The following is a 26,681-nucleotide window of genomic DNA, read 5'->3' as shown; positions in this document are numbered from 1 at the left end:
ACTATAAGTGCATTTAATTAACATTAATGCCTGAATTTGAATTAAAACATTTTCAATGATCAATAAGATTAAGTTAGGAACGAATGCTGTTCCCTAAGTAGGAAACATACTTTGACTATTAAGGACAGTCCTTTGTATTGCCAAAAAATTTAAACCCCTCACTTAAATTTAAGTATCAATAAAGCGCCTAGAACCAAGCAGAAATCTGCTGATGTTTTTTTACTTCTATATTCGGTAATTCGAAGATGCCCAAAAAAGTGAGTTCTAAGGAACTTTTACCTAGATTTTGAGAAAGCCGGACATTCAAAAAGGAAATGTTGGGAAGCTCTATCTCAGCCTCTTCCAAGCAGCTTCTGCAGCTAACATCCGGTAAATTCTTAGTTTGACCGCATGAAAATGATCAATAAACCGAGAGTATAAATTCTGGTAGTTTCCGAGTCCGAGGTAATATTTTGTCGTAGATCAAACCTGAAACCATAATATATATATTTTTAATTTAGCAACAATATAATTTCCATGAAGTTGTGAGAATTTCTGCAAAATATTTTTTTTTTACAATGACTGATCTTCATATGTCTTCCTAACATGCTGTTGACTGTCTCGTATAATCAGTATATTTCTCGGACAATAAGTAAAATATGTTAATGAAAGAAACTAAAGAATTCCCATCTCAGAAGTATGGAATAAAATGAAATCCGTGTGCTTAGTACTTGTTAACGGAACCATGTCTTCCTCACGTTTTTGAGGTCACGAATTATTATATTTGTATGTCACATACGCTTCAAAGAAGTAATAAAAGACAATTTTTGAATTCCACATATTTTCCAATTCCATCGAAGAACTCTCACACCCGCAACAACCTGCTGAATATCCCGAAACCTAACCCAACAACAAACAAATGGAGCAAATGTTTGGCAGTTGAATTGTTAACAGCGTTAACTTCAGCGAAATTTCACTACAGTTGGTCATTCGTCTACGACTTGCTTATCAAGTAAACAGGTCTAGTATTTATAAAAAAGTAGAGAAGTGCAAATAATAAGTGTGAAGGGATTATTATTTATTTATTAAATTTAAATTGCTGTTATATGCTGTGTCTAACATTGCGGAGTTCACCTTCCATAAATTTACTGTGAATAATGCGGGTAACGCAAGCGGAATTTTCCCCTCGATATACTATGTATATGTACTTATATAGCATTCGTGCAAAATTGTGCTTCAAATTAAAAATTCCTTGTATTCCACAATTTTATTTGCTAATGATAATAAATTTTCGGCTTAATAGTATAAATGTGGCTATAATAAAAGTGTCATCTCATTCCGCCCAACTATTCACAGTTAACTCAAGCGAGTAGAAATTCATTTCGCAAGCTATAAATGTGTATTTCTATTCGCAAACACAACCGTAACAATTGACTATCTTTTTAATTCGTCATATTCATGTGAGACCTGTAGTCTAGCTTTGTATGTACCTCAGGTGTATACTCGACACTCCAGTTATTATTAGTCGTGCACTCTGTCACTGTCACTGCCGCTGTCAGCGTATACTCCAACACCCGAGCTTCGCTAACAACTTCCTCATATATTGTAAGTATTTTAAACTGAATGTCATTGGTGTAACAATTGTCATTAGCACTTGTTAATTACACCACTAAATACAATGCAAATAAACTGGCATACATATTTACAATTATACATTGTTGGTACACCTGACACAGTGGCCGAGGCGGTAATAAAGAATAAATAATTATCGTAAACATTAACCAAATGTCAAATGAGTTATGATCACACATGTAACTGGAAATCGCAAGCATTCGTGCATACCAACAGTTGTTGGTGTACGTATGTATATATGTTAGTATGATTGTGTACTCTTTCCCCTTTGTATTTATCGTACTCATTACAACTCTTAAACTGGTCTAATTTACTTAAGAACCCTTATGTTAGACCACCACAACACCTTTAAAACGTGGTAGAGTGGTATTTTACTGAGAAGTATTGGTCCGCACGCACTTATTAACAAACATTCCTGACTCCTAAAATTCTCTCTATCTCTCTCTGCTAAGCAGCTACATATTTCAGTTCTTTCTTGATCAATTTAAAAAAGTGTAAGAGTATATATAGTATATGTATGTATGTTCTAATTAACCTCTCATATTGTCTTACGAACTGACGTTTATGACACATATTTAATTAAAACAAACACATAAAGAAGCTCATGATTAAAATAATTGACAAGACTCACGTGATGACACATCGGCCGGTTTCAACAGCTGTGCGCAGCGAAGTGCAAACACAACAAGTACATACCGAATATTAAATTCTCGCACATGTTAAAAATAAGGTTAAAGAGCCACTTAATGATAGACAGTTCGCCAAAGCATATTAAATCTAAAGTTTGTTATCCACTTACATAATTTGTTACTATAAGTCGCTAATATCGAATATATTGACGGTAATGATTACCGAAGGAACGGAACTCGATATTAATGACATTTTGAATAGCTTGTTAAATCCAAACAGGCAAATTTCTGAAACCGCAATTCACCCGTCGTGAAAGTTTCATTAATTTTCTTAAAAAATTGTTCAAACTAGTATTTTTAAATATTGACTGCAAAGAAATATCTTTAGAATATTTGAATAATTGTCAAACTGAAATAAGACCAAATGAACGAATAGCCTTTGCGCACAACACCAGTTAATTTAATTCATTAAGAAAACGATCAACGGTTATTGGTTTTCGTTTCTGCTGTTCACAAGAAGATGGTAAGTTTCATCAGCTGATTGCTATTTTATCAATAAACACAGCCGAAGTTACAACGTTGACAGTAACCTGCAGAGATGCATTCCAGTTTCAACTCAAATTGTACACGATTCTAAATTAATGTAGTAAAATAAGATTTTTCTTTTGTATTATGATTTGTATCGATTATCAGCTCCTTAATCGAGTAAGGGCCGGTTAATTGAACAATTAACTCCTGTGCGAAAAGGCTATAAGTCAACATTCACTTCCGGTACATATAGTATAAGTGAACATATGTGAGTGAAATGCCGAAAAACTAGGAACTAAACTTTACTTCTCTCCTAATATTACTTCAAAATATAAAATCAGTGCTGTATATGGTGTTCTTATCTGAAGTGGTTTTCTTGCCTTATATGGGTATAGTAAGTAACCGGAAGTTGTAATTCCTTCGCGGTCATAATATTAGGAGTCTAATTTCGTTTTCCAACTCCAAAGCTGAGTTCTAAATTTTATGTTCATTTTTCAAAATTATTTATACCCGAGACACACATGTAGTAACAATACGTTCGTACGAATACCAGAGGTGTGTCACCAAATACCAGCACTTTACCATGTGAGCAATGTAGGCTTTTAAAATATATTTCAACTACCTCTGTCTTTTGTGCAGAAAATGGGTATTTTTGTCATTTTTTTGTAATTTTAAAGATTCATTAACCATAGGTAAATATTTATTGTTTACATTTTTTTTTTTCAAATATCTGATGTCTGTGAACAAAAGTAAACACAATACCATAATACCTTTATCATGGTATTTTTATGACATGTGTATCTCGGGTATTACTATAATGACAAATATGTGTGACTCTTTAAACAAAAGTGGAACCAGCCGTCGTTACCGAATCGGGATATGTACGAATTCCATGAATTCACGGATTAATTTTCAAATTTTATGATTATTATATTTAGAATTTTAACGATTTTTCGAGTATTTTTCAGTATTCGCATATTTAATATTTTATTCTGTTTTTTTTTTTTTATAATATAATACATATTTCAATTCAATATGTAAATTTGTTTACAACGTATTGGAATGGACTATAAGTTAATGTGTATAATAATGATATAATGATCATGAGCATGATGATTATTATCTAGAGTTCGTTTCTAGTATTATACCTTTCTTTTAAAAATTCTGCTATACTTACTAGAATTCATATTATCAATTCATTCTTTATATCAGCTGATTTTGAGTTGGTTTGCGCATTAAGTTTGTGAATGAATTATTTATTGCAAGGTTTGATTTTCGATAAATATTTACTTTATGTCTCAAGGCTCAAAAACGACAAAAAATTTTATCAAACTACTTAACACCTCACTTGTCTACTTTCAATCCAACTTTCAACATACAAATAAATTACACCTCATATCTGCAGACAATTTTGTGTACATCCATACATCAAAGCCCTACTACCACATCAATTTATTTTATTTACTACCACATCAATTTATTTTTAAATGGATAGAAAATGTAATCAAAACAAAATTGCGATAAGCATGAGAGGAACCACAGAAGCCAGAAAAAAACAACAATAACAAACAAAATGAACTAATTTATACATATTTACTCAAACGTGTAGGTCTGCAAGTACACGGGCACATACAGAAAACTATTGATAGTGAAATATTTTCTATTCGCGCCAAACATGCACACAGACTCTTATTTAGTAATTTCCACGCTTGGCATTCGCCGTTGACTCTTCGATTGCCAAGCCGATCACATGAGTGCACCGCATAAACACCTCCACACGCTGGAACAACAAGCAGCGCTGTCGTCATCAATGGAGCGCGTCACTGCCGGCAACATAGCAACCGGCCGTCCGCTCCGTCGCCGGCAAATTCGTACGTGACAGAAGTAATGAAACGTTATTTAGTTGGCCCTAACTGGTTGCCAACTGGTTCGTTGAGGCACTCCATAGACTCCCCGATACTTGTTCTTTTGTAATTGCTAACAAAAGGGAGTTGGCTGAGCGTTTTCGCAAGTATGTATGAATGTGCGAAAGTGTGGCTCTGGAACTCCCTCAGTAACATGTGATGGTATACGCCCTGTGTACTCGTACACGCAAAGCCTCTATTTCGATCAGCTGTTTGCTATAAAAAACAAGAAAAATCGTATTTATTGTTGTTGCTACTTGTTGATTGCTGCTAACATTTCACTGTCAGCGACGCTTTGACATTGACGGCTAAATTTAAATTTGAAATCTGAAAATAGCAAAGTAGGTGTATAAACATATTTGTATTTGTTGTTGTGCGCTCAGCGCTCTCATATGTAGGCTATGGAAAATTTGTACAAACAGAACAGAACACGGAAAACAATCATGCATATTGCTACAAATACAAATTACATACAAATTGGTTTAGCCGATTTTTTGTTAAAAAAACAAAAAAAAAAATAAATAGTACTTTTGTTGTTGCTAAATAAACACAAATAGTTGAGAAATATGTTTAGAAAAAAATGATTACACTTCCAATAATATTGTATGTATTGTTACGTATTGTTTCTACGCCAAATTACAGACATACACTGAGATCCATCAAAAACATACATATACATATGATGTAAGCAAGTAAAAGTCTTTTCGCACAATCAAATTAATTAAATACATTAAGATTATAATTAAGTAACCAGTTTTTGCTTTTCACACTGCCATTTTTATACTCTCGCAACAAATGTTGCTAAAGAGAGTATTATAGTTTTGTTCACATAACGGTTGTTTGTAACACCCAAAACTAAACGAGTTAGATATAGGGTTATATATACCAAAGTGATCAGGGTGAAGAGTGGAGTTCAAATCCGAATGTCCGTCCGTTCGTCCGTCCGTCCGTCTGTGCAAGCTGTATCTTGAGTAAAAATTAATTATCTTGATGAAACTTGGCACACTTATTTCTTGGCCCCATAGGAAGGTTGCTTTCGAAAATGAGCAAAATCGGACCACTGCCACGCCCACAATATGGCGAAATCCGAAAACACATAAAGTGCCATAACTAAGCCATAAATAAAGCTATGGAAATAAAATTTGGTATGAAGGATTGCACTATGAAGGGGCATATTTGGATGTAATTTTTTGGGGAAGTGGGCGTGGCCCCGCCCCCTTCTAAGTTTTTTGTACATATCTCGCAAACCAATAGAGCTATATAAACCAAACTTTCTGCAGTCGTTTTTTTGAGCCACTTCCTAATGCAGTCCAAAAATGAAAAAAATCGGATCATAACCACGCCCACCTCCCATACAAAAGTTAGGTTGAAAATTACTAAAAGTGGGTTAACTCATTAACCACAAACGTCAGAAACACTAAATTTCACATAAGAAATGGCAGATGAAAGCTGCACTCAGATTTTTTTAGAAAATGGAAAATGGGCGTGGCGTCGCCCACTTATGGGTCAAAAACCATATCTCAGGAACTACTCGACCGATTTCAATGAAACTTGGTTTGTAATAGTTTCCTTACATCCCAATGATATGTTGTGAAAATAGGCCAAATCGCTTCACAACCACGCTTACTTCCTATATACCAGAACTTTGAAGACGATCTGAAACGTTTACATTACAATATATAAAGTAAGCACTAGTGAAGATATCGGTGCAAAACTTTGCACAAATACTGTATTTATAGTGTGGAAGCCCCATTCTAAAAATCACCGAAATCGGAACATAGGTTGTCAAGGCCCCATATATCGAACATGAGGACCTCGGTACTTCTAACCTAATATTAGTGTTTCCAACTTTCAATGGACTTTATACAATATATATGACGAATTTGTGGGTCAAATTGTGTATTATATAATATTAATAAAGTTAAATAAATAAATTGCGAGAGTATAAAATGTTCGGTTACACCCGAACTTAGCCTTTCCTTATTTGTTTATTTTTGCTCTTCAAAAGAAATTGGCAAGTTTCATCAGCTGATTACTATTTTATCAATAACTATAACCAAATTTACAGCGTTAACCACACGCACACACTCAGTTTCATTCAATTTTCAACTCGATTTGTATTCGATTAAAAATTAATGTAGTAAAATAAGATTTTTCTTTTGTATGATAAATCGATCTAAATGAGCGCGTTAATCGAGCAAAGACCGGCTAATTGATCAATTAACGCCTGTACGAAAAGGCTATAACATTACATTTCTTTTAAAGTTGGTGTCAAATCATTACCACTGGGATATTCAGTACGAGGGTAATTTGATAACTCAGTAAGTAAAAAAAAAATATTTTGGGCACAATTATCTCTTTAAATGATAAATTTATTTAAAAATTTTACGTTATTAAGGTACACACATTGAAGTCTATGACAATAGGGGAAACTAACATTGTAGAAACTAATAACAAAATTCATATTTTGTTGACTTGTAACTGTACGTAATCTTGGTGTAGTAAAATTATTTGATGCAACTACTGGGGTCATTCCTGTATCTCCTCAGTAGAAATTTTGCCTTTTAGCTTATTTTGCCTGATATAATCCACACAAAACGGTTAGAACTTACTGTTTAAGACTCTCATAAGCTGATAAAACGTTCAAAAATAAACGCCAATACTTATCAGATGATGACGTAACAATCAATTCAATATTTTTTTCTTTATCAATATAAGATATGATTTTTCAACTACATACTCAGTACATTCAACGTATGTGATTTCAATCTGAGAAACTAAAATAAATTATTTGCAATAGGCTGTCTCCTTAGCGATATTGATTAAAGAGGCCTTGACCCATTTTTCTTAGAGGAAAGCATTTCTCCAGAATTCATAAACTCGCTTAATGTTCGGTCGTGAATTTAAGAGAGTCGGTCGAGTTCAAAATTAAACCCACAAAATCGAATAGATTTCAAGGATTCCGTTTTCTTTCCCTTTATCATATTACTGAGAACAAATAGAAAACTAATTCGTTTTGGCTATCCAAGCGAAAAACATTAAAATTGCTTCTATTCTTCTTCAAATTGGTGCTCTGATAATTCATAAAGTGACTTATCTAACGCACTCTGTTGTTGAGTAACTCTTAAACCGCTGAGTACTCAAAGATCATTGACCAGTCTATTTCTATTAAAAGAATTTCGCCATATAATGTTTGTTTTATAATTGACGACCGCATTTTATTGTGTTCGTCATTAAGTGGTATATGTGTATATAAATAGGCCAAAGCAAAGTCAACATCAGTCACGTATTCCAAACTCTGCAACCGTGAGTGATAATGGCATTCACCTTTTTATTGAATTGTGCCAATTTCTGAATGTCATAATCCATCTTTGATTTTTTTGATTGTACAGAAATTGAAAGCAGATATTATAAATTTGTATCGATTTAAAGACGACATCACTACAAAATCAATGAGACTACTTTTAAATAAATATGGCATATGTGTATATATATATCTACTAAAATTGCTATTGTAAACTAAAAATAAATCACTAAAAACCATTAAAATAAAATTTCCACATTCAAGTTCCATTAAGCTAATTACGTAAGAAAATTACTATTAGGAATACAAAGTATGACACATACTTAAATGTCTCACTACAAGTACTTATGAATTTCCAATCACTCCGTCGTATTTTAATGCGCGTAGCTTTTCTTCTACTCAACACAGGGCATTAAATCAAATGCGCCGAAGATTATTCAACTTTAAAAGTATTTGGCAATTTCAACTAACAGACAATCCAATTAATCGCCAAAGATTGCTTGTGCCTTCTGTTGTCTGTCGTCCGAAGAGCGTTTCTAATTCAATTAATCATTTACGCTTCACTTCCACTTCGGCGTAGAGGCGAAGCGAAAAAAAAAAACAAATTCGCGTTAACAACTGCTGATAGCTTTTGTGTTCGCTTAATTATCTTTATTAAAATGATTGTTAATTGGGCAGCGATTGAAAATCGCCGACAACCTCCCACAAGCTTCAGCAGCACATATTTATTGATGACATTTATGTACGTACATAATCGTGTGTATTTTGGCGAAAGCTTCTTTCAAAGTCAACTGCATTTTATTGCTGCGATGTCTTGGCGCACAAAAATTCTTTCAATTACGCAGATCAAAGTTCAAGCATTACTCAAACATAAAAGGAAGTAATGAGTATTTTGCGAACGTCGAAATTGAAAGCGACTTCTGTGTACTCTGCACTCATGCTGGAATGTGCGAGTACCTTCGGGGAAACAATTTAGTTATTAGTTTAAACAAAGATAAGCGTGCTGAATTTCTTGCATTACTAACAGAGAGAGAGAAAAGTGGCTTAGCGGTAGCGGCGGTCATATTATAAAAAATGCTTAGGTGTCAAATTTCTATGTTGATTATGATCATTATCGTCATTAAGCTTATCAGTAGTATCTAGGAGATGAGGTGCATAGATTTTGACAAAAGAAACAGAGATTAAAACTAAGATAAATTTTGATTTCCGTCAGTGAAAAGCATTACATTTTGAAACTTATATTATTTAACTTATCTCTAATAGTAGTTATATAATAATACATTGGTCCTTAGCTTATAATTTATTTTATGATATATGTACTTATATATTTTATATCATAGAATACACTTGATGCTTGGAAAGCTAAAGCAATATATTCTTAGAATAAATGACATTTAGATAAATTTCAGATTATTTACTTATATAAAGGTTCCCTACATTTTTAAAGAAAAAAACAACACAGAAAATTCAAATTCAATGGGAAATGTTTATTATCATTCGAAAGAACATTCATTGGCATTTATATTTTAAAAATTGAGACGCGGCTGCGGCTCAGATGGTCCATCCGTTGAGTCCAATTTTCGATAATACCACCGGCCCACAAACCATACCCAACCGTTGTTTTCTAGATAAAATGGCAGCTGTCTCTTCAGGTTGCCCTGAGTCCCAAACGCGGCAAATTTTGCATGTTTACATATCCATTGACCCAAAAATTTGACTCATCCTAGAACAGAATTTGGCTCAACGACAAATTAAGAAATCGATGTAAAATGTGCCAATCATAAAGTAAACTACTTAAACATAACAGTACCTCGACTTAGATCCCCCTTTAAATGGAAGGAATATATCCTACACACAATTTAAAAAGATATTCTCAAACATCTTGAGAGTGTCTTATACTATAACTTAGATAATTTTTAATTATTTTCGAGGGCAAAAATTGTTGGAAGAATTTTTCTGTTCGGCGAATGAATTGATATCGCTGACCCACCTCATAAATTGTAAGATTGTACCTGATCGATTGGGTAGTAGACTTCGAGACTCAGCCATCTTGGTATAATGTTTCGGGCTTATTGTCCAGTAGTACCTTTCCCTTCCCAAATCCTTTTTTTGATTTCTTAGCTCTATTGCTGCTCTTCAAAAAAGTAAACTGCCTTAGTCAGCGCCCAGAATGTGCATACATGAGTGGCATTAATCACTTAAGAAGTTTATTTGTGACACTTTCATGAAAGATTATTCTTGCTATCAATGCTTAAATTTGTTGCAACACATCTTAGGCGAGCACCATAGTCACGAACGTTTAATGAACCCGCAAAAACAATGAACAATGAATATTCCATTTATTTACTTCAATGCAATTGCGAATGTATCTGTGCTTGTTTACGCGTCCACCAGCAATGCCTGCATTGGTGCGCTCAGATACAATTTATAGCGACATTAAAGTGGGTGTAATTTTCCAATTTCAATCCATTTAATTCATAAACCAACCGAGCACCTATAAAGATAATACCAAATACCAAATGCATGTGTGTGTGTGTAATACAAATTAAGCAGCAATGGGCTACTAAACGGTAGCAGTGACCCAAGTCCAGACTACTTAAACTAGATAATAAACAATTTACCATTTAAATGCACTAACACAGCAATGGACGACACACATACATTGCCCGTAATGGAAGATGCGCACCTATATTTCCCAATTCCCACCAAACCCATGATACTGAAATCGACACTTATTTCTCTGAATTGAATGTGTGCTGCTCGAACCTCTAACGGGATCCTTAGTCGAATGTAGATTGGAATTACTTTAGTGGGCTATATGTGCCCATATCAAGAACTGTGCTCCGTTACGGAAACCTTGATTGATTTGCAGCAACGTGTGATACAAAGCATTCAGGTTCGAAACATAGTTGAGGTTAGTTCCGCGCATTTAATAGCGTAATAGCAAATATCTAACGGACGAAAACAGCATACTTCCAGGTTCCCATGGGTTATCCGCCCATTTCCGAAGGAAACCTTCCTTAAATAACTGCTATAATTACTCCCGCACCGCAAATCAAATTGACCCAAAGGAAGATAAATACCATAAAAAGTAAAATATTTTAGAGATCTAAGACCTAATACGAAATGTTTTACTGATCTATAATAATTTCCTATATAAGGACGCCTATTAACTAATAACTTTTGAGAACTTTAAGTTTAAATCCAGGTTTTATTAGTTTACGTCACTAAGACAACCATTGCTCGGCAATGGTTTAAGAAAGAAGACCAAGAAAAGCTTCCAGCTTATTCTGAGCAGACGTCAAGACTCCTCTGTTTAAGACTAAAGAGATCCCTATCCACATCCAAATAGTAATTAGGTGGCGAGAGTGTCTTCTCTTGGAAATATCCTCCGATGGCGCTACTAATAGGAGTTTTATCAAGAAACAGCTCGATGTTAACTGGGTATTCTTCAAGCATAGTTCACACATAGCAATAACCGAGGTACACCCGCCTACGCCACACGCACCCGGATATCCAGAACGTTGCCAACTACCCATGGGCAAGGTGGCCATGGAGTGTAGTTCGTTCATTCGCTGCCATTTATGAGAATCGCTAATGTATTTGTTGCTGCGCTGCTTTGTTTTTTGTTTTTGTTGGTGTCACTGTCGTTGCTGGCGGCTTGTGGTACTGAAATTATAGCATTAGCTTATAAATACTAGACACGCTAGCCAACCAACCAACGTATGAACGAACGAACTGACTAACTAGCTAGTAAACTAACTACGCTCGCACACACCGAGTCACACACAAGCCACACACCCGCTAACAAATAGCAGCGAGCGTGCGAGTAAAGTAACGGTATGGCGCAACAGCTGAATTAAACCGCTGCCGCACCACTTAGCTCCTTAACCACATTCAAGTAGTCAACGCTGATGCATTCAGCTATTTAACCATTGAGCCACTCAGGCACCACTTTTCCAATTCCGACAAATTTAGTCGTATGTCGGAGGTCAAACGGAGCAGAAAGCGACACTTGAGCAACAAACTAAACGAACGGGAACGCAAAACGGCTCAAAGCATACAAAGGCGCACACAAAGTGTACGGTGTGGTGTAAAGAGTGCGCGCCGAGTGCAGAGTGTGGAGTGTCCTTAAAGGATATGCAATCTGTTGTGTTGTTGCAATGAAAGCACACACATGTGCATGCAGGCAGGCAATTAAAGTCTGCAGTGCAATAAAATTCAATGTGTATTAAAAATAGAAATAAAAATGAAAATAAAATTAAAAAGCTTAGCTATAAGAAACAAGTGCATTAAAGTGAAATAAAAATAAAATAAAATAAAGCGAAAAAGGAAATGTGCGCGTAAGGTGGAAAGTGAATGAAAATAAAAATATAATGTTGGTGTGATGTCATGCGATTTGCGCGCGCACCTCAAGGACAACGCGCAAAGGATACGCGGCAGCAAGGCTATGTCCTTGCACATATGTATGTGTGTGTAAATATGTGTACAACTTGTGGATAAACGCTGGCAAGGCGTCTAAAGTGAATGAAAATTTAATGAAATGTCGCTAATGTGGCACATTAAACTCGAGTAACCCAGCCCACATACAATATATGTATATAAATATGTAAATATGTTAGAAGTGCTGTGACTGAGTAAATGCTCTGCTGAAGTTTCGTCCTGTGCAACAAAAAATATTTCGCATTGTGCCTTGAAAATTTCCAAGCAAAGTCAAGTTTGCCAATATATATATATATGAAACTTTATTTACATATATGTGCGTGTGGCAAGGATATGCGTAACCATTTTGCATACCACACAGTGAGTGTTATTTCCATCGAAGTGTGGATCAATAAGATTGGATGCGTGTGCAAAAACAATGAAAAAGTGAAAGTAAAAGTAAAAGCAGCGAAGCAAAAAAATTCCACCCGCGATTCCGAGTGTCATCGCCTGCGCTGTCATCGCCGCCACTGAGTCCTTCCATCATTAAATGCCTAATCAAACACAAATTAAATTGCGTTATTTCCATTTTTGCTCACATCCTGGCACTCGTAGGACATGCGAGTGCGAGTGAGCAATTCGACGCGTGTGTAAATGTGCTGTGCTCTCCGTCAATGTGTTGTCATATGAATGCGGCAAACACTTAAGGATTCCGCTGCGGTAAAAATAAAGCATTGCTTGGCGCCTTTGGTGAAATCCTTGAAAGTGTATAAATATTTTTTATATGTGTAAACACAATATTTTAAAGAGTCTGGCATTAAAAATCCTACTTTTACTCACTGTGTGCCATTAAGAATGCCTTCGCGGTGAATCTTCTGAGAAAGTAATAATGTATTGATGCATTTATAGAAGGCGCATTTAAAGGTGATACTAAATAGTTATTAGAAAACTGTAAGGAATAAAATACGAATTAGTTCCTGTTACTATGACAATATTTAAAAATTACCATTTTAAAATATTAGTCGTGTATAAAATTATAATTTTTGTGTTAATAAAAATTTAAAAAACCAATAAAAGTAAAAATTAATACAAACCGCTTTCCAAAAATATACACATACAATAGTTTTCCGAAATAACGAACACATTAATTGTCAGGCCTGTTCGTTATATCGAATTTGTCGTTAATTCGAGTACTGACTTAGATGTATGTTTTTCAATAAAAATTAGTTATATATCCGTAAATTGCAGTTTAATAAATTATTTTATTAATTATTTGTAAAAAAATAAAAAAAAACATAACAAAACAATCGAAATCCAATAAATTCTTCCAAAATGGACCAATTCCGACACTTATACTTATATTTGGTGCTACCAATAATTTTAAGCTTTTTTATAAAATTCAACTTTTTTTTAATTTGCACTTTTTTTAATTTTTTCAAGTTTCATTTTTAATTCTGGTTCGAAGTTATTTGATTTTTTTCTTTCTTCATATGTCTTCTTCATGTTGTTCGTTAAACCGAGTACTTACAAATCTCCGATGTTCGTTATTTAAGGTACTCAATGTAACAAATTTGCTTGTTCGTTATAGGCGGTTTTCGTTAAAACGAATATTCATTATTTCGGAAAACTACTGTACATATAATTCCGGTTTTTAACGATAAACATTTATAAAGAAAAAAATCAGTTTGTACTTGTATATGAATAGTGTCTTTTCAAAAGAGGATATTTTTGTGTTTTTTTAAATAAGTTAGCAGTCTTGTTCTTAGTGCGTCCGATTCAAAACCTGATATTTTTACCCATAAAAATATAGTTTAAATCATTTCATAGCATAAAAGGATTTTATGATGTTTTCACGTAATATGGTCAATTAAAAGTACTACTGGAAGAGATTTACAAGAGACTGGCTAGTATTTCATCATTGAAGAGATTTTTTCTGTTTAAGAAACTGGTTCACGGTTTAACCACTGTCAAATTGAAACTCTATGGAAACTATAGATTTCTGGTATGGAACATCCTATGTCAATACAACAAACGGGAAAACGACCTGCTTGACTTTAGATAACTTAGATGTAGTACAACAAGAAATATATAATATGTCAAATTTACTCAAGAAACAGTTTGAGGAACAATTGTACAATTTAAATGCATTGAAGTGGTATAAAAATACCACCTGAAAAACAGAATACTGAAATGAAATATATATTGCAAAATAGGATATATTTATAACATATGTAGTACAAAACTAAAGTACACAACAAATGGGAATAAGTTATTAAAGTTTCGTGTCAAAGGGGAATATTCTATTTTTTAGAATTTTGTAGCTCTAAATGGCAAGGTCCTATTGCTATCAAGTATAAATAATCTCTTATAAATTTTTTTTTATTTTATGAAGACAGTTAAGATGTAGATATCCCCTTTTGAAATATGCTCCTCATATGAGGTGTTTTGGTTTTTGCATAAGCTGTTTAGCGAAATACACCCCCTTAGATTTAATTAAATAAATTTAATACTTCCATTATTGCGCAGAATTTGACTTTGTTACTGATTTCCAAAATAATTTTCAAAATACTTTCGATAAGATTTCCTGCATATTTATTATTTTCTTGGAAATGTGTAAAGCAGTGAATATGATTTAATGTTGGACATTTATCTGTTTTGAGAATCAAATGAAAGCTTACAACTGATTGGGAATATCACTTTGGCGACTGTTCCAATGCGATAGCAATCGTAGAAATGTATCAAATATGAGTATCTTGGAAAATAGTAAAAGTTTTAGAAATTCAAACTTATACACTGAGAGCACTTCTGTTTAAGTGGCATTAAGGGCTGTATAAAATAGAGATAATTCGAGTAATACAATTAATTAAAAATTGTATTTCGTGTGAACGAAAATAACTTTAAATAAAATTAAATAAATTGACAAATTTAATTTTAAATAATTGAATTTAAGAAATCAAATTTAAAAAGGATATGATAATTATTGAAAAGTGTTTACAACTTGTGAAGTGAATTGTGTCTACAATAAAAAGTAAGGGATATATACTTCAACAATACATTAAATCAACAGAGATGTTAATAATTTGCCGGAAATAAACATAAAGTTCGTAAAAATAAATGTCAAAATAATTGTGGTATTATTTTGTAATACATATCTATACTAATATTATAAAGAGGAAAGGTTTGTTTTTTTGTTTGTTTGTCTCGAATAGGCTCCGAAACTACTGAACCGATTTGAAAAATTCTTTCACCGTTGGAAAGCTATATTATCCCTGAGTGACATAGGCTATATTTAGTTTAAAAAAAAAAAATAGGGTTCCTTACCAAAACTCCGATAATGTAAAAAAATACCAAAAAGCTTTCTTTAATCGCAAATGCTGCGAAAACGATTGAAGATATAACAAAATGATGTACTAAAATTTTGCAGAACTTATCATTATCTACAAAAAACGTCCAGACATCATATCTCTAACTATTATAGTTTTGTCACAATAAACGATTTTATATAAAACAAGTAAGGAAGGGCTAAGTTCGGGTGTAACCGAACATTTTATACTCTCGCAATTTATTTATTTAACTTAATTAATATTATATAATACACAATTTGACCCACATATTCGTCATATATATTGTATAAAGTCCATTGAAAGTTGGAAACCATAATATTAGGTTAGAAGCCCCGAGTTCCTAGTGTTCGATATATGGGGCCTTAAAAACCTATGGTCCGATTTCGGCGATTTTTAGAATGGGCCTGCCACACTATTAGCATAGTATTTGTGCAAAGTTCTGCACCGATATCTTCACTAGTACTTACTTTATATATTGTAAAGTTAACGATTCAGATCGTCTTCAAAGTTCTGGTATATAGGAAGTAGGCGTGGTTGTGAAGCGATTTAGCCTCTTTTCACAACATATCATTGGAATGTAAGGAAACTATTACAAACCAAGTTTCATTGAAATCGGTCGAGTAGTTCCTGAGATATGGTTTTTGACCCATAAGTGGGCGACGCCACGCCCATTTTTCATTTTGTAAAAAAATCTGAGTGCAGCTTTCATCTGCCATTTCTTATGTGAAATTTAGTGTTTCTGACGGGAGGGGGGTTAAGATCACTCGCGCGAGCGGTTCCCTACTGAATAGTCTTGTGCGGAATTAAAAAAAAATTGTCGTTTGATAATAATATAAAAATGAATTGCTGTTCGTTTGTGCCGCAAAAAAAAGAAGAACGGCCAAACCGATCTGGCTAATTTTAGTCTTGAAATATTCGTGGAAAGCCAGAAAAAGATTAGAAAGTGAGTTAATATGGAAAAATTGCGAGGAAGATAATAATAAGAGAATTTTATTCGAGTTGAGAAGAAAAATATAAAAAGAGAAAACACAAAAATTATATTTTGAAGGTTATCATTGTTGCTTTGTTAAAATATTTTTGTTATTGTTCAATTGCGATAGCCCAAAACAATTTGTAACAAATAAGGAAAGGCTAAATTCGGGTCCAACCGAACATTTTATACTCTCGCAATTTATTGATGTAATTTTATTAAGATATCACACAATTTTACCTATATATTCGACATAAAGTCCAATAGAAAATCATCATATATAGTATATGAGGGCTGATGTAATTCCAGAACCAATTTCACTCATTTTCACCACCAAGGTTAACGGGAATAGGGGCAACTTGGCACCTGTTAGTAGGCAAACAAACGGCACATTCGACCTTGAAATTACTCCTAAATTGCAAATGAACGAAACACCCGTCGGCAAAATCGCCAAAAATAGCGATTTAACGAAGATTTTCCAAATATTCAAGAAGTCGCTGGAGGTACTGCACTTTAGGACTTTAAAAGATTTTGATTGTCGATGGACGTTTTTGGTGGAGCCAGGATTCTGTTAGCGGGTGATTTACGCCAGACTCTTCCAATTATTCCTGGATCAAATGACGAACTAATCACATTCCTAAAATCGTCTAATTTGTGGCAGCACATAAAGAATCGCCAATTAACAACAACATATGAGTGTTTTTGCAACAATATCAAATTGCGATTGTAGAAGCAGTTGGCAGTTGACACCTCGATGGATTAATAGCATTTCCAACAGATTTCTTTCACTTCATTGACTCGCAAGAGAAGTTTTCCTGACATGAAACCATAAATGACTGATTGACTGACCTATATTGGTGGTAAAAAAAGATATCGATGATCTTAATGCGACAATTTAGAATTTCGGTCCAAGAGAGTTGACACAGCTACAAACCAGGATGACGTAGACAATTATCCCAAACTATTTAAAATTGCCTGTACTATCACCACTCACTTTGCAATTAAAAGTAGTGTGTGTTGTCATCTTGCTGCGTATCATAAATCAACCTCGAGTAATCAATATCGTCGCCGAAGCCAAGATTGGACCAACTTAATTTAATGTATACCTTAGCCACAAAAAAGTGTGTCCGAGTCTGCTAGTATTTGATATAAGAAACAAAATTAATAAAAGCAAAATCATGTAACGTAAAATGGCGTACAATTTACGCACTCACACTTGATTTGTAATGTGTGGTCTTAATTAGCAACGCAAATGTACTTGAAGTACTTGACAGCAAGTAATAAATGTAAATAACAATTATTTCATAGAAACGCCACATTTTTAATTTGCGGTGAGTGTAGTGTACTTTCCTTCAAATCATATACCCAATATACAGATTTATATTCCTCAAGTTTGTTTAGAACAAGGATTTCTCAAATATTTCACTTGTCATAATAATGATTACATAAAGAAATCCCTCAAACCCGTGCGTTAATCTCTTAATTCTGAATGATACATAGATTTATATTCTAATTATGAATTGTTATGTCAAAATATCTGATCAAATCAAGTCAAATTATTGCAAGTCATAAAACTAAACGAGTTAGATGTAGGGTTATATATACCAAAGTGATCAGTGTGACAAGTAGATTTGAAATTCGGAGCTATAAAAACTAATTTTCTGCAATTACTAAAAATGGGCTAACTCACTAACGAAAAACATCAGAAACATTAAATTTTACAGAAAAAATCGTAGAAGATTTAAAAAAAAAACCCACATATGGGATGAAATTATGTATATAATGTTTTCTTGACACCCTGATTACACGGATGAAAAATGGAAACCAATGAAGACTGCAGTCAACTTTTCGAGGCCAGGGATATCGAATATGAAGAACTCAGTAACTAAGGGTAATTTTTCACCGAAAATATTGGTAAATCTCTCAGAGTTTAATTCAGAAGGAATCTTTTTCTTCTAATAATGTGTCTATGTATCAAAAATTATTAAAATCGGGTCATAATTTTCCCTATACCTAATTATAGGTTTTTCAAAAATACGTTGGCCAAATTAAGTGGACATATACTCTTGGATATATGTATATTTCACCTAGGTGGTGAAAATGAGTGAAATCAGTTCCGCCATCTAAGCCGTCACATATAATATGTATGATCAACGAATATCATTCTTGTGTACTTTATGCCGAGTATATGGGTCAAATTGAGTGTTATCTCTATATCAATAAATTGAGAGAGTATCAAATGTTCGGGATTACCCGAACTTAATCTTTCTTTAGTTGTTTCAATATGACTACTGTGCACTAATTACCTTATTATCTCTAAAAACTCTTCTCAAGATTCTCAATTCAAATATCAACATTAAAATAGATTGTTCTATATTTAGCAACAATAAAAATGCTCATGTATCGACTTTTTTAATTTTTATTTCCACCGCTGTGTTTATATACTTAATCTTAACACACTAATAAAATTTACATTAAATATAAATTAATATTACATTTTATTGGAGTGTTTTATAAGCACAATAAAATAAAACATAATGTTCCCTAAAATCTAAAGTCTTGTCCTGAGAATCAATTCGTCTTTCATCTACATTTATGCGAACTCTTTCGCCGAGAGTTTAACCTTCTTCTTCTTCTCGAGTTTCTTTTGTTTCTTCGCCTGTTTAACTTTTAAGTGTTCGACTTTAGATCTCAACTCATTCATATATTTCGTTTCTCTGTTTATTTCATTCATCATATGAAAATCACCTATTCCCGAAAGTCGTGCGTTATGTTTAAATAAATGCTTTGTTAGACCCAATTTGCTCTTAATTAAATTGGTGGCGCCTGTAGAATATTTTTGGAGAGATTGTCTATAGGAATGAATACGACACTCCAGTGAACATTTCAATTTATGATCCATGTCTTCTGTTTTTAGCGTCATGTTTTAAGTTTGACTAGAACACTTTCAAAGCTAATGAAGTAATGATGAGTTGGTTACATATCCTTTCAATCCTGAAGGTATAACAATGGAACATCTTAAAACTTAAGTTACCTGTTCTTTTGTATAATTATTATGTGAGCAGTGGTACAAATCTTTTAACTTTAAAATACACTAATTCTCAGAACTTCTTCTAGAAGGTTTTGAAATGAAATAGAACATATTATGTTAGTTAGTGAACTTTATGGTAACGCCTGTGAAATTAAACTAATTTTAGGGATTGAAATCAACTGAAAGTATTAGAAAACAGTTATGTTTGTTTTAAGTTCAAAGACTGATAATATTGATGCCTTCTTAATAATCGGGTGGGAAACTAACACCTTTATTTTATAATCCCCTACTTTATTTGCCAAAGCAAGGTGAATAAAAACATTTGATCATGAAATACCGATACCGGATAAAAAAGTATCGAGTACAAAAATACTTTCTTTGTAAAGACATATAATATATATTGAGTATTTATTTACATATACATATATAACATTACATATTATATATTTATTTTATGAATCGTAATTAAAACAAACAAAGAAGGTCGGTCAAAATTTGTCATGTTGAAATTAAGGAAACTATTTACAACTATTTAATTGTATTAGCATTGATCAAGATGACATGTCCAAGTCAAATGGAAGTTATGAATCGATTTTATCCATATTGTTGTCCACTGAATTTAATTATAAAAGTGACAAATAGACCGACATTTTCGGTATAAAGTCATAGTCACTGACATCCTCAAGAAGTTTGAAGGACAGAAGAACTGAATTTACTTCGTCATCCTCATTTTACTGTATGTGCTTTATGTAACGTGCCGTATTAAAGAAATTTTCACTAAGTGATAGCACCGGGAATTTCTTATATGGAAAAACCGGGTTTGTAATTATTTCACTTTACAATCTGCAATAAGACCTCCACTCCTTCCGATGGAAGGACCAGGTGGAGAGGGACCTGGCTTCGCTTGGTATAACCAATTGGCGCCAAACTGCCAGAAGGAGGAATACGTGATGCGCTGTTTTGGACTCGGCTATAACCGCGTAAGCGGTGTCTACGCCAGTCAAGAAGAAGAATCTGCAATAATAAATTCATTTTTTTCGAATTAGTGGAGTGTTTGTAGGATATTTTTTTTTGCGAAAGAGTGCTGTGTAATTTTGCATATGTCCAACGAATCGTTCTACCAATAATTTGAAAGTTTGACGAGTACATATGTATCTCCAAATTATTTAAGTACAACTTATGCGTCTTCGTAATCAGAGTTTATGTTTTACGGAGCCTAACAATTTCTAATTGAAGATCTTTTGCAGATGTTTAATTTAAGAATTCTAAAATTTTGTACAACCTACGTTGTCATCAAAATTCCCAGAAAGCATTTCGATTTAAATGTGATAAAACAATTTCAACATTATTTTCTTAGTAATGCAAAATATAAAAATCGAAATACGTCTTGTTTTAATCGATTAAATAGTTTTTGGTATTTACATCACGGTTAACCCTTTCATTCTTAGAAGGGTGAATTCTATAACAATACCTAAAATACAGGTATTCCTTGTTACACATCCTTATTTTTAACACCCCATACTAAATCTTTTTACACGCATTTTATTGCACCTTTCTCCAAGATTCGTGGTAATTAAGAGGTTAGGTAGGTTTAAAATTTTTTAAATTTAAAAATCCATTTCTTCTTCATTGGCGTAGGAACCGGCACTAGCATAACGAAAATTATTATATATTGTATTATATATGAGGGCTGAGGTAATTCTTGAACCGATTTCACTAATTTTCACCACCTAGATACACTATATCCAAGACTATTTAACATATTAACCGATTTATAAGGTATTACGTCCATCGTATTTTTGAAAAATCTATAATTAGGTATATGGGAGATAGAAGAAGTTATGACTCGATTTTAACAATTTTTGGTATGGAATTACGACATTAGAAGAAAAAGATTATCTCTAAATTATATTAAAATATCTGCGATATGTACATATATTTTCGGTGAAAAATTAAACTTAGGCACTAAGTTCTACATTCAAAATCGTATTATATGGGAAGTAGGCTTGGGTGAGTCCCGATTTCGCCCGTCACCAGAGTGTCAAGAAAATATTATATACCGAAATTCATTGAAATCGGTCAAGTAGTTTCTGAGATATGGTGTTTGACCCATATGTTCGCGACGCCATGATCATTTTTTTAAATCTGAGTACACTGAGTGAAGTGGCTGCAGAAAGTTTGGTTTATATAGCTTTATTGGTTTGCTAGATATATACAAAAAACCTATTTGGGGGTGCCACATTGAATTAAAAAAAAAACAAGTAAGGAAGGGCTAAGTTCGGGTGTAACCGAACATTTTATACTCTCGCAATTTATTTACTTAACTCTATTTATATTATATAATACACAATTTGACCCACATATTCGTCATATATATTGTATAAAGTCCATTGAAAGTTGGAAACCATAATATTAGGTTAGAAGCACCGAGGTCCTCGTGTTAGATATATGGGGCCTTAAAACCTATGGTCCGATTTCGGCGATTTTTAGAATGGGGCTGCCACACTATAAACATAGTATTTGTGCAAAGTTCTGCACCGATATCTTCACTAGTTCTTACTTTATATATTATAAAGTTAACAATTCAAATCGTCTTAAAAGTTCTGGTATATAGGAAGTAGGCGTGGTTGTGAAGCGATTTGGCCTATTTTCACAACATATTATTGGGATGTAAGGAAACTATTACAAACCAAGTTTCATTGAAATCGGTCAAGTAGTTCCTGAGATATGGTTTTTGACCCATAAGTGGGCGATGCCACGCCCATTTTCCATTTTGTAAAAAAATCTGAGTGCAGCTTTCATCTGCCATTTCTTATGTGAAATTTTGTGTTTCTGACGTTTTTCGTTAGTGAGTTAACCCACTTTTAGTAATTTTCAACCTAACTTTTGTATGGGAGGTGGGCGTGGTTATGATCCGATTTCTTTCATTTTTGAACTGTGTCAGGAGGTGGCCAAAGAAAACGACTGCAGAAAGTTTGGTTTATATAGCTCTATTGGTTTGCGTGATATGTACAAAAAACTTAGAAGGGGGCGGGGCCAAGCCCACTTCCCCAAAAAAATTACATACAAATATGCCCCTTCATAGTGCGATCCCTCATACCAAATTTTATTTTCATAGCTTTATTCATGGCTTAGTTATGGCACTTTATGTGTTTTCGGTTTTCGCCATTTTGTGGGCGTGGCAGTGGTCCGATTTTGCTCATTTTCGAAAGCAACCTTCCTATGGTGCCAAGAAATAAGTGTGCCAAGTTTTATCAAGATATCTTAATTTTTACTCAAGTTACAGCTTGCACAGACGGACGGACGGACAAACAGACATTCGGATTTGAACTCCACTCTTCACCCTGATCACTTTGGTATATATAACCCTATATCTAACTCGTTTAGTTTTGGGTGTTACAAACAACCGTTATGTGAACAAAACTATAATACTCTCTTTAGCAACATTTGTTGCGAGAGTATAAAAATACACCCAAATATGTCCCTCCCACTTATGATCCTCTGTACCAAATACTAGTTTCATAATTTTAGTTATGGCTTAGTTATGACACTTTACAGATTTTCTCCACGTTGTGGGCGTGGCAATGGTCCGATTTTGCATATTTTTAATTGCAACCCTCCACGGTCCCAAGAAACATGTGTACGAAGTTTCATCAAGATATCTTAATTTTTACTCAGGTTATTCGTTGCACGGACGGACGGACGGACAGACAGACATCTGGATTTTAACTCGTCTCGTTTTCTTGATCATTTTGATCGAAATATTTTTGATTCGATTGTAAAAATACACTTGTTATCAACTTCCGCAACCTACTTAACCCCTTGAAGGGTTTTTTTAGACGTGTGGTTTTCAACGAGGTAATTAATACATTTTTATACTCTCGCAACAAATGTTGCTAAAGAGAGTATTATAGTTTTGTTCACATAACGGTTGTTTGTAACACCCAAAACTAAACGAGTTAGATATAGGGTTATATATACCAAAGTGATCAGGGTGAAGAGTGGAGTTCAAATACGAATGTCTGTTTGTCCGTCCGTCCGTCTGTGCAAGCTGTAACTTGAGTAAAAATTAAGATATCTTGGCACACTTATTTCTTGGCACCATAGGAAGGTTGCTTTCGAAAATGAAAATCGGTCCACTGCCACGCCCACAAAATGGCGAAAACCGAAAACACATAAAGTGCCATAACTTAGCCATAAATAAAGCTATGGAAATAAAATTTGGTATGAAGGATCGCACTATGAAGGGGCATATTTGGTTGTAATTTTTTTGGGGAAGTGGGCGTGGCCCCGCCCCCTACTAAGTTTTTGGTATATATCTCGCAAACCAATAGAGCTATATAAACAAAACTTTCTGCCGTCGTTTTTTTTTAGCCACTTCTTAATACAGTCCAAAAATGAAAGAAATCGGATCATAACCACGCCCACCTCCCATACAAAAGTTAAGTTGAAAATTACTAAAAGTGGGTTAACTCATTAACGAAAAACGTCAGAAACACTAAATTTCACATAAGAAATGGCAGATGAAAGCTGCACTCAGATTTTTTTACAAAATGGAAAATGGGCGTGGCATCGCACACTTATGGGTCAAAAACCATATCTCAGGAACTACTTGACCGATTTCAATGAAACTTGGTTTGTAATAGTTTACTTACATCCCAATGATATGTTGTGAATATAGGCCAAATCGCTTCACAACCACGCCTACTTCCTATATACCAGAACTTTGAAGACAATCTGAATCGTTTACTTTACAATATATAAAGTAAGTACTAGTGAAGATATCGGTGCAGAACTTTGCACAAATACTATGTTAATAGTGTGGCAGCCCCATTCTAAAAATCGCCGAAATCGGACCATAGGTTTTTAAAGCCCCATATATCGAACACGAGGACCTCGGTGCTTCTAACCTAGTATTATGGTTTCCAACTTTCAATGGACTTTATACAATATATATGACGAATATGTGGGTCAAATTGTGTATTATATAATATAAATAAAGTTAAATAAATAAATTGCGAGAGTATAAAATGTTCAGTTACACCCGAACTTAGCACTTCCTTACTTGTTAGAGTTGGTTTTTTAAAGCTGTTCCTTGATTATGCTCAGGTTTGGTCAAACTTTTCCTTTTTTTCAACATTCAATATCTATAATATTCTTTTGGAAATTAAGCTTTTCATGGCAAAATTATGAGATGGAAACCATAATAACGACGATAACGAAGACAGGAAGAGAGGTTTACAGTAAAAATGCATTCCCAAGATCTAGATCTCTTTTTAAATATTTATAGCCCTTCCCTGCTTTGTGCAAATCTTTGCTGTATTGGGTTATCTTTGTATCCAAAAATGTATGCATAATGCAAAATATATGTAAATTTATCTTTCTACATTTTTTTGCTTATTAATGTCTTCTTAAAATCACAGCAATATACGATAGGACATTTTCGTTTAAATAAATTTTTGAGAGCAAATGTTAATCATTTTCAAAAATGTTCTCAAATACTTGTAAAAGTAAATGTCTCTCTATCACACCTCTTCTTATACCAATATCATAATAATTTTTTGATCTTGTCCATTTAATTTAAATAGGTCACAATTAATATCATTATTTGAATTAGTTCTTATATTCAATCTCATCTCAATCAATATTTAAACCGAAGCCAACCCCCCTTAAAATAAGAGCTTTCTAGAACCTCTACGGCTTGATATTGTAGTATTAATATTGTATCAATATATTCTGACAAATTGTAAACCTTCTAACATTGTATGTTTTATTCCAAGTATTTTCAACTCAAAAATATTATTCCAAATGGCTTGCTAGATTTTAATAGACCCGATATTTCAAAGATTACCGGGAGTACAATTGCAGCGAAGACCTCAATTATCCTACTATAATATTTATATATCCTGTGATTATGACCAAAGTATAAAGACCTTAATTCATAAGCTCACATACATTAAAATTTCAATTTACTTTTCTGTGATCACAACTCGATATCAAGTTGTTTCCAATAGTTTCAAGGCAAAACGAGCTATAATTGCCTAGTTATGGCCACTGATATGGTCAAGGTCAGTAAATTTAGTGGTTTCAAAACTAAACGTTCTCTAATGCAAATGGAAGCAAAGTGAGTACTTTTTCATAAATGCACAATTACCGGTGTGCTTCACAAGCCATATACCGCATGATATAACCAGAATGCAATATGCCAATCATCTTGAGTAATGCTACCCACCGCCAGAAAAGCTTTTGCTACTCAAAATCAAAATCATCAGTTTGCTCCTGGTGTACTATGTACCATACTGCCGAATCACATCATCATCAGTCAACGTCCTTCAAATGCAACTTGCAGACTCAGCTTCACTCATCTCATGCCCACTAGAAACTAAACCCAACTTATCGCCACCTCACGATTGCAATGAAAGCTCTCAAACGGACTGCACATACAAGTATATGCATACATGATTTTTCTCTTGCCACCACTACCGTTGCTTAACAAAACTTTTCATCTCTTTAGCCATTTATTTTAGAACCCACACGAACATACAAACATCCAAACGAACGCAGATGAAATAATTTCCACCATACATATTCCGGAGAAATTCGCCCTAAATAACCGAAATGCGATTTTAATAGGAAAAATGTCAAAAATTGAGAATAACTAATGTTTGCCGCTTGCTAGCTTGCCACACCAAATGAACAAATGCTACCGAAACTTACAACTCAACTACCTGGGAAGTTGATGAAAGCATTCGGCGATTTTGGCATGAAGGACATTAAACTGAAACGAGAGCATTCAGTTTAATGTCATTCTGGCAGTGATACGGGTATAAATTACACGTCTCCACCAAAACTGTCAGCGCAATTTGGAGTTCATCCAGTAGTGATACTTACAGTGATTCTCAATTATTAAAAAAAAAGTTTACAGTATTTAAGTATAT

At 33.7% G+C, this 26,681-nt stretch overlaps 1 protein-coding gene across 8 annotated transcripts in view; it reads left to right on the top strand.

The window, feature by feature from the left end:
• Positions 1–26,681, top strand: part of LOC105211593 (axotactin) — a 336,600-nt gene that overhangs the window by 195,324 nt on the left and 114,595 nt on the right. The window contains exon 1 of one of the 8 annotated variants that reach the window (XM_054230129.1): positions 13,081–13,322. The exons of the other annotated variants lie outside the window; for them this stretch is intronic. The gene's annotated coding sequence lies outside the window, so the exon portion shown is untranslated. Of the gene's footprint in view, positions 1–13,080; positions 13,323–26,681 lie in introns of those variants that run through there. 8 annotated transcript variants of the gene reach the window in all.

This window comes from Zeugodacus cucurbitae, chromosome 4 (assembly GCF_028554725.1).
Source record: "Zeugodacus cucurbitae isolate PBARC_wt_2022May chromosome 4, idZeuCucr1.2, whole genome shotgun sequence".
In the NCBI taxonomy this organism is placed as follows: domain Eukaryota; kingdom Metazoa; phylum Arthropoda; class Insecta; order Diptera; family Tephritidae; genus Zeugodacus; species Zeugodacus cucurbitae.
The sequence above is the reverse complement of the archived record's forward strand: the minus strand, read 5'-3'. Positions and strand labels throughout refer to the sequence as shown.